This window comes from Chrysochloris asiatica, unplaced genomic scaffold, assembly GCF_000296735.1.
Source record: "Chrysochloris asiatica unplaced genomic scaffold, ChrAsi1.0 scaffold00315, whole genome shotgun sequence".
NCBI classification, from domain to species: Eukaryota; Metazoa; Chordata; class Mammalia; order Afrosoricida; family Chrysochloridae; genus Chrysochloris; species Chrysochloris asiatica.
In genome coordinates, this window is record NW_006408833.1 from 1,831,816 (window position 1) to 1,844,267 (window position 12,452).

Consider the following 12,452-nt stretch of genomic DNA (forward strand, 5'->3'; position numbering starts at 1 on the left):
GGCTGAGGACTCTAGATTCATCAACTAAGAAGAGAAGGACTAAGAACTGGTGGCCAAGAGCAGACTTGCAGAATGTGCACTTTGGAGATGTAAATTATTACATATGCCTGAGTGGGTTTTTTTGTTTGTGTGGTGTTTAAAAAGCTAAAGTGGATAGAGAGAAATACTTTTAACTCATGGTATATGGAGGGGATTATAATCAATGTAATGAAACAAATATGAATGGTTGAATGTGAAACTGATCGTGTGCCCTGTAAACTTTCACTCAATTCACAATAAAAACCTTTAATTAAAACAAACAAACAAACAAAACTATTCAGTGGGGACTCTTTCTTCTCTCTCATACTCTTTTTTAAAAAATAAAAACAAGATTTTTTGTTTTATTGATTACATACAGCATCAGCTACATTAATATATATTACACACTTTATTTTTACTGAGAAGTACCTAGGTTATGGCAGCATACTTAGTCATCTTGTGCCTAGTTTCCAGACCCCAGGAAGCCATCTCTCAAGCTCAACATCAGACCTCCATATGCACATTTCATTCTGCAGCAACAAGTGGGTTTTTAGCAAACATCCTCTTTGTCAGGCTGCAAGACCCCTGAATAGTCACCTTACAGTAATGCCCAGTCTTTTCCCTTTATGCCCACAAGAGGCAACTGCATCTTGGGTTTTTTCTTTCGCTTGAGCCTACAACCCCAATTTATAATCACATCAAAATTAATCCCAGATTATTATACTTCCTGAGCAAAGTCTTCTTGGGTACGTGTTTAACACAAAATTGGAAGTCATCCAGTAGTATGAGCAAGTATTTAGTGGGCCACAGAAATCAAACAGTACGGTTGGAAAAGAAACCACTTTAGTGGTTGCAAGCTGAACAGAATGGTGATAGTCTTTCCAGTTTCTTGTCTCCTTCCTCTACATCTTTCAGATTGAGCACTTCCAGAGTGCCTTTGCCCTTCGTCTTCTTTTTGATCAGTTTGTCAGTCTCTCAGAAGCAGCCTGGGTCAATCAGACACAATTTCTAACTGTTGGCCACTCTCGATGACCTTGATGAAGGATTTGAGCTTTTCTTTCAGCTTCTTCCCTTTGCCCACTGGAAGGAAGAACCGCAGTTTCATGTGAGCATGCTCGATCTTCATGTTAGCTTAACTGCCTGATCACCTCCAGAGCCTCTTGTTGGTTTTGACTGAATAGTGGATGTCCCTCCTGGCTCTCTCAATCAGGATGACAGTGTATGGTCTCTCTGTCTCAGGGTTCACAAATTTGTCTACTACAATGGTTGCAATGTCCCGAATCATCTGTTCTAGCTGCGTGTGCCTTTCTTTGTCAGATACTTGAACCTCTCCTTTTGTCAAAATCTGCTTACAGATTTCAGTCTGGTCCTCAGTTCCAAATACACTGACAAAATCTTCCTTTTTTGCAACCTGACCATTGGAGACATTTACAAACACGGACTGGGTCTGAAAAACTTCATCCAGGTCTTTTTCCATGGTGCTCCACCAGCCAACAACATTGTTTTTGTAGCAGGAGATTTCGAAGCGTTTCCCTGTGCACTTCATCAGCACTATTGCCACATTGGTCAGGTGGATCTTGGTTGCCCCCCACACTCTTTTTTTTTTTTTTTTTTAAATAAATGTTTTATTGTGAATTATGTTATAGTTTACATGGGAGAACATTAGTATTACATTCATTCTATCATATATTGTTTCACTGCCATAGTTACAATCCTGTCCAAGCATCATCAACCAACCAAAGGGTTGCACACCTCCCCCGCTCCCCAGTTGTCAGCACACAGCCCCTTTCCCTCTCTGGATTTTGAATCCCCAGCCACTACATCTCTCCATGTCATCTCTCAGGCATCACTGCTTCTTTGGGTAGGGTCCCGCCCTGCGCTCTTCTCCATTGATGTCCCCCGGCCCTGCGCTCCTAGACTGAAATGTTAATCACTCCCCTCCTGGCTATAAAATGTCCACTTTTACATTTCCAATGCTCACAATCAGTCCTGATAACAATTCTTCACTATTGCATCACAAGAGACCCATCTGCATTTCATTTCATCAGCCCTTCCTAGACAGGTTGGATACTACTCACTGGAGACTCTACCTTCCTCCACGCCCTCTGGATCTAGGTTCCCTCTTGAAAGCTTGTAAGCCAGTCACTTCTTGCCTTTGTAGTCCCTCCCCCGCCCCTTTTGGGTATCCAATGTCCAAGTTGACCATCTTTGTCTACTCTTTGTGTGAAGGGAGTGGGAATGATTCTTGCAGTATGGATTTGTTTCCTCTTTTGAGCTACTGCATCTATAGGTGTATGTCAAGTTCATGTAATCGTATCAGATGACACTTTTTCCCTCTTCTTTCTTCTTCGGGTTGAGCTCTGATCATCCAGTCCTTGAAGCCAGGTCAAGTGGGTATTATCTGAAAGTGTGGGTGTTCTTGCATCTATCCGCTCTCTTCTTATCAGCTGGATGTTTTACTCTCTACTCTAGTCCTCTATGGCTGTGTCACTGACACTGGGCCCGAGTCCCCAGATCTTGCCACACTGCTGGCCGACCAGGTCTCCACCAGGGTTCACAGGAGTCTATTGAACGTTGTAGGGCTTAGCTCACCACTTCACTGCTGTTTTTCCCTCACTTCCCCTTATGGGTGATGTGCTTGGTCGCCAATCAGAGCGGGTATTCCCATTGAGTCTCAGTGTTGGAAGAGGATTTGCACTGGGGGGCCCCGACCACTTGCCTTGATGTCTCCTGGGCAAGCTACTTGCTTGTACATGTAGTACCAGTTGGACTGCCTTTATTGTTTTGAATTTTTCCTGTAGGTCTTTCTTTCAAAAAGTATCTTCTGTTTTTCTAGCTGCTCCAGGTTGGTCTGCTTGTCCTGGAAATTTCCCATCTCTGAAGATCTGGATGTGGTTCAGGCTTCCACCTATAGTTTTATGTAATGCAGAGGCACCTCAGGAAACCTTCTTCACTGGGCACGTTGTAGCTCCACTTTAGGTATTCCAATCAGTTATAGGCAGAAGACGGACTTACAAGCTTTCTGTGGTGATATTTCTGGTTATTCCTTTATCTATCCCCCCACCCCCCACCCCAGTGATTCAAAAGACAGCCAAGCATCTTAACATTATTACCTCCCTTTCCCCATTCCAACCATGTCTCAATTTCTGTATCCCAGAGCCCTGTTGTTCCAAGGTTGTGCCTACCTCTGTCCCATTTAGCCCATTCAAACCTGCTTAATTGTTCTCCCATCTGTTTTGTTCTTCCATTCCCCTCTTCCTTCTTGTATACTGCCCCCCTCCCCAACCCACATACTATCCTGTGTCTAATCCCTGCCCTGTGCTCCATCTTCACCTCCCTCCCCTAACCCTACCCCTACATCCCAGCAACCCGCAAAGAATCCACTTTAGCGGATTAGCATGGGTTCTTCTTCTTAGTCTTTTACAGTAGTGATCCGATGCAGTATTTCTCCTTTTGTGACTGACTAATTTTACTCAACATAATGTCCTTAAGGTTCATCCATGTTAGGCAGTGACATGCAGCTTCCTTGTTATTTTTCAAGGTAGCATAATATTCCATTGTGTGTATGTACCACAGCTTGTTTATCCATTCTTCAGTTGATGGGCACTTTAGCTGTCTCCATCTTTTTGCTATTGTAAATAGTGCAGCTATGAACATTGGTGTGCATATATCCTCTCGTGTTGTGGCTTGTTTGTCTTGTGGGTAAATACCAAGTAGAGGAATTACTGGATCGTATGGTATTTCTATTTTCAACCTTCTGAGGAAGTGCCATATTGCTTTCTAGAGAGGTTGGACCATTTTGCAGTCCCATCAGCAATGCAGGAGTGTCCTAGTCTCTACACATCCCCGCCAGCATTTATTGTCCTCAACGTTTTTTATCTTTGCTTTTATTGCTGGTGTGAGATGATATCTCATTGTTGATTTGATTTGCATCTCTCTAATGGCTAGTGATCGTCAACATTTCTTCATATGTTTGTTGGCTACCCGGATCTCCTCCCTGGTGAAGTGTCCGTTCATATCCTGTGCCCATTTCTTAATTGGGTTATTTGTCTTACTTTTGTAGATGTGTAGCATTTTCCTATATATTTTAGAAATGAGTCTCTTAGCCGATATGTTATTGCAAAACATTTTTTTCCCAGTCTGTGGGTTATCTTTTTACTCTCTTGGTGAAGTCTTTTGATACACAAAAGTTTTTAATTTTAGTATGTCCCACTCATCTATTTTGTCTATTTTTGTTTGTGTACTGTTCAAAATGTGTGGCAGTTTGTATATGCCCTGAGTTAGCACCCTCTGTTTGTCTCTATTTTTTTCATTGATGATCTTCATAATTCTGGGATTCACATTTAGATCTTTAATCCCTCTTGAGTTCATTTTTGTATAGGTATGATGCAAAGGTCTTGTTTCAGTCTTTTACATATCGCTTTCCAGTTCTGCCAGAACCATTTGTTAAAGAGATTGTCTCTTTCCCATGCAATGTGCCTAGGCACTTTGTCGAAAATCATTTGGCTGTATGTGGTTGGGTTAATATCTGGATTCTTGATTCTGTTCCATTGATCAATGTCTCTTTCATTGTACCAGTACCAGGCTGTTTTGACCACCGTAGCCATGTAGTAAAGTTTGAAATCGTGGAATGAGAGACCTCCAATCTGGTTCTTCCTTTTAAGCAGTGCTTTGCTTATCTTGGGTCTCTTTCCTTTCCATATAAAATTAGAAATTGTCCTTTCCATCTCTTTGAAGAATGTTGTTGGAATCTGGATTGGGATTGCATTGTATGTGTAAATTGCTCTGGGTAGTATTGGTATTTTCATGATGTTGAGTCTTCCTATCCAGGAACACGTATGTTCTTCCACTTCTGTAGGTCTCTTTTTGTTTCTTGTAGTAGTGCTTTGTAATTTTCTTTATATAGGTCCTTTGTTTCTCTGGTTATGTTTATTCCTAAATATTTCATCCCTTGTGTGGCTATTGTAAATGGTATTGCTTTCCTAATGTCCTTTTCATCACTATTGCTGTTGCTATAGAGAAATCAAATTGATTTTTGTATGTTAATCTTATACCCTGCCACTTTGCTGAATCTTTCAATGAGGTCTAATAGCTTTTTTTTACTGAGTCTTTGGGGGTTTCTATGTATAGGATCATATTGTCTGCAAATAAGGAGAGTTTTACTTCCTCTTTGCCAATTTGGATGCCTTTAATTTTTTTATCATGCTGTATAGCTCTGGCTAAAATTTCCAGCACAATATTGAATAGGAGCAGTGATAAAGGGCATCCTTGTCTGGTTCCTGTTCGCAGGGGGAAGGCTTTCAGTTTCTCTCCATTGAGCATTATGTAGGCTCTTGGTTTTGTATATATGCTCTTCATTATGTTGAGGAATTTCCCTTCAATTCCTACTTTGTTTAGTGTTTTTTATTATCAGGAATGGATGTTGGATTTTGTCAAATGTCTTTTCTGCATCAATCGATATGATTATGTGGTTCTTTTCCTTTTTTAATTTATATGATGGATTACGCTGATTGTTTTCGTGATATTGAACCATCCTTGCATACCTTTTATGAAACCCACTTGGTCATGATATATTATTTTTTTGATGTGCTGTTGGATTCTGTTGGCTAGGATTTTGTTGAGAATTTTTCGTCTATGTTCATGAGGGATATTGGTCTATAATTTTCTTTCTTAGTGATGTCCTTCCCTGGTTTTGGTATGAGGGTTATGCTTGCTTCATAAAAACTATTAGGGAGTTTTCCACCCTCTTCTATGTTCTGTAATAATTTGAGTAGAATTGGTGACAGTTCTTCTCTGAATGTTTGGTAGAACTCACCTGTGAAGCCATCTGGACCTGGGCTTTTGTTGGTCAATTTCTTCTTTTGTTATGGGCTTGTTCAAATTTTCTACTTCAGTCTGAGTAAGTTTAGGTAGGTCGTGTTTTTCTAGAAATGTATCCATCTCATCCAAATTTTCAAATTTGTTGGAGTACAGCTCTTCGTAGGATTCTGTTATTATCTTTTTTATTTCGTTTGGTTCTGTTGTGACTTCCCCTCTGTGGTTTCTGATGTGAGTTATTTGTGTCCTCTCCCTCTTTTCTTTCGTTAGTTTTGCCAATGGGTTTCTCAATTTTATTAATCCTTTCAAAGAACGAGCTTCTTGTCCTGTTGATTCTTTCTATAGTTTTTTGGTTTTCCATTTCATTTATTTCTGCTCTTATCTTTATTATTTCCCTTCTTTTGGTGACTGTAGGCTCCCTCACCTGGTCTGTTTCTAATTGTTGAAGACACTGTGTTAATGTGTTGATTTTAGCTCTTTCCTCTTTTTTGGATGTGTGCATTTATCGCGTTAAATTGTCCTCTCAGGACTGCTTTCGCCGTGTCCCAAAGATTTTGGTATGTTGTGTTTTCATTCTTGTTTGTTTCTAGGAACTTTGTGAATTCACGTTTAATTTCTTCTTTTACCCAGTCGTTTTTCAGCATTTCAGTTTCCATGTATTTGACTTTATTGTTTTGGCCCTCTTATTGTTGATTTCTAGTTTTATATCATTGTGGTCTGAGAAGATGCTCTGTAGATTTTTTTATTTTTTTTATTTATTTATTTTTTTATGGAGGCTTACTTTGTGGCCTAACATATGGTCAATTCTGGAAAATGTTCCATGCGCACTGGAGAAGAACGTGTATCATGCCGTTGTTGGATAGAATGCTCTGTATATATCTATGAGGTCAAGTTGGTTGATTGTGTTGTTAAGTTCCTCTGTAGCATTGTCGAGTTTCTGGTTCTATCCCTTTTTGAGAGTGGTGTGTTGAAATCTCCCACTATAATTGTGGGTTTATCTATTTCTTTCTTCAATTCCATCAAGGTTTGTTTCATGTATCTTGGTGTTCTTTTGTTGGGAGCGTATATGTTTATTATGGTTATGTCATTTTGCTCAATTGCCCCTTTGATCATGAGATAGTGTCCTTTTTCGTCTCTTATGCTGGTTTTTATCTTAAAGTCTACTTTGTCGGAGATTAGTATTGCCACTCCAGCTTGTTCATTTCTGCTGTTGGCTTGGTAAATTTTTTACCATCCTTTAACTTTCAAACTGTTTTTGTCTTTGTGTGTAAGGTGTGTCTCTTGCAGGCAGCATATTGATGGATCTTGCTTTCTTATCCGTTCTGCCACTCTTTTGTCTCTTCATTGGTGCATTCAGTCCATTGATATTCAATGTAATCATCAATATGTATGAATTGCTTGCTGTCATTATGTTACTTTTTTTGGCGGTGTTGTTCTTTCTTTGGTTCTGCTTTCTTTCTTGTGCTGGATTTGTGTTCTTTAAATTGTTTTCAAAAAATGCGAGTTCAGGAGATTGAAGCACTACGTCTTATGATAGTTCGAAGGCTGTGGGTTTGCTATATGAAAGTTTCCTTTCCCCTCCCTTCTAACCTGAGCGCTTCCTACCTGACTCTGCTGTCTGCAGCCCCACCCCCACATACTCTTAAACTAAACTCCCCTTGAAACCTTGTAAGCCAGTCACTTCGGGCCTTTATCGCCCCCTCATTTAGGTAGCCAATGTCTAAGTTGCCTATCCCTATCTCCCCTATGTACAGAGGGGATAGCATTGATACTTGATGGGAAGACTCCTTCCCCCTCTGTTGGTATTTAGAGTTACGACCTCCATGAGTATAGGTCAAGTTCATCAAATTGTAGCAATTTACCCTCATTTCATCAAAAATTGTTTTGCTCTTTTTTTTTATCTTCCTCTAGTCAAGTTCTGATTATCAAGCCATCGGGTCTAGGTCAAATGGGTACTATCTGTAACTCTGGGTGGTCTTGTGCGACTCCCTTCACTTCATATCAGCTGCATGCTTCACTCTCAGCTATAGCCCTCTGTGGCTATGTCTCATCACACTTTGGACCAACCAGCCCTTCCTTTTCTTTCTCTCATCTCCAGATCAACAGGAGTCTGTGGAATGTGGTTAAACTCAGCCCATTTCTTCATTGCTGCCTTTCCCCATCTTCCACTCACCAGTAGACCAACATGGCACCAGCAAGCGTACATGCCTGCTCATGTGTTCCCTTTGAATTTTAGTCTTAGAGGGGGGGTTTGTCCTGAAGCTACTTGATTGCTTGCCTTGATGGATTCCTGGCGAGCAACTTGCCAAATATGTATGTTTTGGGTTTTTCCTGGTGATCTTTCTTTGAAGACATATCTTCTGTTGCTCTAAGTGTTTCAAGCTGGTCTGCTTGTCCTTTCTAGTGGGAATGACCCACCTCAGAAGGTTCTGGATGGGGCTCAGGATTACACCTAAGGTCTTATACATTGCAAAGGCTCTGCAGGAGCCCTATTTCACTGGGCAAGTTCTAGAACCCCTTTTAGGTATTCCACTCAGTTATAGCCTGAAGATAGGCTTACAAGCTTTCTGTAATCATGTTTCCTGACATTCCTTTCTATCCAACTCGCTTCCATTTTACAATAGTAGGCTAGGTAAACCAATATACATACATAAGACAGTCAAGCATGTTAGTATTATTTCCCCTCTTCAAACTGTACCTTGATCCCCGTTATCATAGAGCCCTGATGGTCCAAGTTTGAGCATGCATCACTATTTACCTCTGTCACATTTAGCCCATAAAAATCTTTCTCAGTGTTCCCCTATCTACCTTGTTCTTCCATACCTCCCCCCTTATTGTTTAGTTTTAACAAGAATTCAGGAGATATTTTTTATGTTAAGACATAAAATTATCGCAGGGCAATAATTTTGGAGGTTGATACAGCCTCCATAACTTAAGCAAGTCTGAAGTCCATGAAAATTAGAAATTCTGTTTTGAATTTCCCACTTTTTGGTCACAATTCTACAGAATTTACAATCATAATATACAGTAATGGTAGCCAGGAAGTATCCAATTCTTCTAGTCTTATGGCAAAGGACTATGGAGTTCACGGAGGCCATTAGTCATACAGTCTATTTCTTCCTCCTATTCCTGATTTTCTTGGAGAGTGGAAACCAATTGTTACTCCAAGAGATTAGAAATCAAAAGATGGCTACCTGCAATCATTTCAGACACACACACACACACACACACAAAAAGCAGGTAAAACAGAACCACTAAACACATTCTTTGGCAAATTAGCTAAGATGTCCGTGACTCTAAACCTCCAGACCAAAGAACCAAATTCCATGAAGTCTTTGGTTGTCAACAGGAAGTGTTAGCAGCTACTCTTTTTGTTGTTGTCATTGTGAATATATCTATCACACAAGTTATGCCAATTCAACTTTCTACAACTGTACAACTTACTGACAGCAATTATATTAACTAGCTGGGCAACCCTACTCCTTAATCAATAAGATTTTTATTTCACCATACACCAAAAGCAACACATCTTCATTTCTCTCCCATCCCTCTTGGCCCTTGTAAGCCACCTGTGCTTTATCCCACAAAGCCCCAACAGGACTCCAGATAAAGGTTTAGAACAGACTAAACAAATTTACAGTTAAAAAAAAAAAAAAAATTCAACATTGGCTAATACTGTCAAGGGGCTGACCGAAAAGGGGTATGAAAAACCTTCTGGATTAATGGTAATATTCTATATTAGGTAGGCAAACTATACTCTGCACGACAAATCTGGCCCACCATTTGATTTTTGAAAGAAAATTGTATTTCAACATCTTGTCATTCATTTGTATATAGTCTATCCTTTTTATACTTACAATGGCAGAATTGAATGTCAACAGACACTATATGAATCACAAAACCTAAAATACTATCTAGCCTTTATTAAAAAAAAAAAAGCTTCCCAACATTTTCTGTATCTTGATAATGCTTTGGGTCACATGGGTATAAGCATTTATCAAAATTTACCGAGTCACACTTATCTACCCATTTAATTGCATATAAATTTTAAAAAACAAATATAGAATTCTAGTCAATGATACGTATACTGAAACGCTTTTGGAAAAAGAATATTAATGCCTGCAATTTACTTTAACATTGAAATGCACTCAGGAATGTGGTTTCTTGGTTTGGAGGCTTAGCGTCAGGGATTCATGGGACATCTGAGTAAACTGGCCTAACAATGTGTTTAGTGTATCTGTTCTACCTCCTAGTTTATTGCATAGTGCCTGGGGTCTTAAAAAGCTTTTAAGCAGCCATCCAAGGCACATAAATTATCTCTACTTAACTAGAGCCAACAGAGAAAGGACACTGAGGGATAGGATGAAATGGATGTGTGGCTAATTATTTCCATGAACTACTGCTTCCTTTGCCATGATACCAGAACTGGATGGTGACAGGCTATCATTACTGAACATTTTGATCAAAGTTTCTATAGAAGAATCCTGTTCAAAGGGGCAAAATAAAGAACAGAATTTCAAATTGCCATAGAATACAGTCTTTCTGGAATCATGAAAGCATGATGAATTCCTGAAACTACTGCACTGAGATAGTTAAACCAAAAATACCCACTGAAGTCTTTTTAAAACTAAACAGTAGTTTAGCTTAATCTAGTAAAAAATGTCTGCCTTGAGCATTGTGCTCTTTTAGGATGTATCTATGAGATCAAATTAACAACAGCAACTAGAAAGTTTAGATAGGAAACTTAGGGCATAGTGTGTTTATGTTAATGGCATAACAACAAATTAGAAAAGAAGTGACAGAATGTTTTTACAACTTGAAGAATGTAATCAAAGTCACAGAATTATTCATGTGGAAATTGTTGAATCAGTATATGTTCTGCATACACAAAATGAAACAATTTTTCTAAAAAGAATGTACCCAAAATATGAAATACATTGATACATGGATAAAGACGGATAGATATGTGGTAGAGCAAATACAGCAAAAGTCAACTGCAGAATCTGAGAGATAAGTATCTGGATTTTTCACTTCAAACTTTTCTCCCATATTCCCCTGGTAACCACTGTGTGGCCAGTTCCCATGCCCTCCCACCCACATCCTGTATACACACTGTTTTCTGTAAGTAAGGAGCCATGTGACTGAGAGCCACCCCAACGTGAGGTGGGGACAGTTCTGCTGCACTGGTGTGCTGCTTTGGTGCCTGGATTTAGGTGACTTAGCTATAGACCTACAAAACCGGAGAGTCACCAGACCAGCATTTAACCAGTCACCCTGCTCCCAGCTGCCCTTGATCCAAATGGACACTGAAAGCAGCTTCTTCAAGGGCCCCCACAAACTACTTCTGGACTGAGTGCCCTGAACACAGATGACACTAAGGCTAATAGGAACATCATCTATGGCCAGGAACTCTGCTGTCACAATCAACCACATGAACTTCTTGAATTACAGGGGCCCCAAAGAGATTTATCCCCTCCAGATCCAACAACTATACTTATTTTCACAAATATGACAACCCCAGAGACAACAAAATGCCCCAGAGACAACAAAAAATTTTAGTCTACACGAAGAAACAAAGAGAGAATGGCTCAAACAAATGACCTAGATGCATAAAAGTTTCTGAGGAAGAAAAAGTTGTAGAATTAATTTTAAAATATTCAAAAGAATGATAATTAGGGACCTTCAAAGGCTCAATAGAAAGATTGAGAAATTCAAGGAGAACATAAATAAATGCAAACTTTGAAATAATACAACAACTGAATTTAGAAAACAAGAAGATTAACACTAACATCTCAGAAATGGATAGTATACATTGAAAGGGCAAAGGAGAAGATGCAAAGCAAGCGAAACCTCAATTAGGGAGCTTGATTAAATAAATCTCTTAACACTAAGTATGCCAGAAGAACAGTCAGAAAAAAGACTGAAAAAATTCAAAGAAACCTAAGGGCTATTGGGACATCTTGAAGAAGAACAGCTTATGGGTGATTGGAAGGGAAAATAAAAAATACAAATAAAAAGTTTTGGGAAAAAACTTCCCTAAGTTACGAATCGGGCTGCGAACCTTAAGGCCAGCAGTTTGAAACTACCAGCCGTTCCACGGGAGAAAGATGAGGCGTTCTGCTCCCGTAAAGATTTACATCCTCAGAAACCCTATACAGGGTCACTATGGGTCGGAACCAACTCAATGGCACTTAAAAACAACAACAACATCATGAAAAACGAGAAGATAAGCATACAAGAAGTTGGATGAAGCCCAAACAGAATAGATTCCAGAAGGAAGTCACCAACACATATCATAATCAAACTCTCCAAAATCAAAGAAAAGAAGAGTCCTGAGAGCAGCTCCAGAAAAATGAAAAAATTACCTACAAGGGAGAACTAATAAGACTAAGTTCTCATTTCACAGCAGAAACCATGTAAGCAATAAGGCAATTGAATGACATATACAAAACTCTGAAAGAAAAAGACTGTCAACCAAGAGTCATGCACCCAGCAAAGCTGTCCCTCAAATACAAAAGTGAACTTAAGACATTTCCTGATAAAGAGATATTAAAGGGATTGAAAGGAGCTCTGGTAGCGTAGTGGTTACGAATCGGGCTGCAAACCTTAAGGTCAGC

At 39.5% G+C, this 12,452-nt stretch overlaps 1 protein-coding gene and 1 pseudogene across 2 annotated transcripts in view; both read right to left on the bottom strand.

Annotated features, from left to right (window-relative positions):
- Positions 1 to 12,452, bottom strand: part of WNK3 (WNK lysine deficient protein kinase 3) — a 266,224-nt gene that overhangs the window by 125,448 nt on the left and 128,324 nt on the right. The gene's annotated exons all lie outside the window — the stretch shown is intronic.
- Positions 862 to 2,773, bottom strand: LOC102820097 (annotated as a pseudogene).